This window comes from Notolabrus celidotus, chromosome 8 (assembly GCF_009762535.1).
Source record: "Notolabrus celidotus isolate fNotCel1 chromosome 8, fNotCel1.pri, whole genome shotgun sequence".
In the NCBI taxonomy this organism is placed as follows: domain Eukaryota; kingdom Metazoa; phylum Chordata; class Actinopteri; order Labriformes; family Labridae; genus Notolabrus; species Notolabrus celidotus.
The window spans coordinates 5232749-5234588 of NC_048279.1; positions in this window are offsets into that span (position 1 = coordinate 5232749).

Genomic DNA, 1840 nt, shown 5'->3' on the forward strand with positions numbered 1-1840 from the left:
TATTAAGACAGCCTACAACTAGCATGTCTCCCTCCTAAGCTCCTTGTTAGCACACATTTGTGCAGGTAATGAAAAACGGAGGGGGGATTCAGTATTATTTTATACAGTCTATGGGCTGAACAAGCTCCGAGCTCTGACTCCGTGACAGACCGGATATTGTTGTTACGTAACAAAAACACGGAAGTCTGAAACGGACACACACACACATTTACAGAAAGGTGGAGAAATCAAAACAGGGGCAGAATGGATTTTTTTCATTCTCGGGGGGTTTGTAGACATGCCAGGGACACATATTTCAGGTAAAAAACCATTAAAAGGTCAATTTTGCATGATATGTCACCTTTAAGGCTGGAGATACACTCGATGTTTATCCGTCTATTCATAAACACAACTGGCTGCATCATGGATTTACATAAATTGAACAAATTTAATAAAATACAAAGTGAAGGCACCACAGGCAATCTTCTGTTGATAAAGGCTCATTACTTGTTCTAGTTGACAATCGTTTAACTTGGACATCCGAGGACTCTCCACTGTACAACAACATTTAGTCAATTAGACAGAGCTGGAGGCTGCAGAACAGAGAGTTCACTGTGGATTAACAGAGGATCCTCTAAAACGTCTCCTTTCTTCAAGGATGGATGGTGTCATTACAATCCAGCCTGCTTCACTTAGACATAAAGCCTGGGTATTCACTGCACAGAGCTACACTAAAACATGTGTGTGTGTTTGTGTGTGTGTGTGTGTGTGTGTGTGTGTGTGTGTGTGTGTGTGTGTGTGTGTGTACACTAACCTTGAAACAGTACATGCACATCACATTGATATATCTAACTACTGCAGACTGTTTAAGAAAATTTAAATTTAACAAACCACCTCGAGCACAGTCACTCTCCCATCTTGTCTATGTGTGTGTGTGTGTGTGTGTGTGTGTGTGTGTGTGTGTGTGTGTGTGTGTGTGTGTGTGTGTGTGTGTGTGTGTGTGTGTGTGTGTGTGTGTGTGTGTGTGTGTGTGTGTGTGTGTGTGTGTGTGTGTGCATGTCCTAAGTGCCCTCTGTGCAGGACTTCCTCTAGTGTCCACAGCATAATTAGATGGAGCTGAGACCATCTGCAATACATCCATCACTGACACACACACACACACACCTCTGCACCTGCAATGAAGACAGAGCGAGTGAGGGAGGCCACAGTCCACCTCTAATCAAGTTAACTCAGACATATCCAGGTTAAAAGAAATTAATTTTGCTATATGCTGCTCTCTCAGATTCTAACTCAGCAGCTCTCACCTGCCTGGGGACTTTACTTAAATGTCAAGACGATCAATCAATCCATAACAAATACATTGCATTAACTTCATGGAAGTAGATGGTTTTTCATAGATCACTGGGAAGGGCGAGACCCAAACCCAGCTGGGGTCAGGGTCTCAGTTCCCTGAGGGGCCCTCCTGTACTGAAAATAAATGTTGTCACAGTATTCCAAGGTAGTTAAAATTCCCCTAATCAGACACAAAGCTTCCTGAGAGGCAAATACAACACGTCTGAGCTGTTATTTAAAGTGAGAGTCAAAACAAGGATACCCAATAACAAGAGCAACACTTTATGATAGGTTACATAACATGACGATAACATGTCAGCTGTTCTGTGTGGCCCTCTTCAAGTACTGAGTCCCTTTACAGTGGCATCATCTTAAGTACCTTTCTTAATGATGGTATGGTGAAAGACATATAAAGACAAGGAATGACACTGGGTCCTATCTTACACAAGATCAATCAATCAATCTTTATTCACAACAAACTTTATCTGAAGACTGTTTCCAAACAGAGCAGGTCTAGACCGTACTCTAT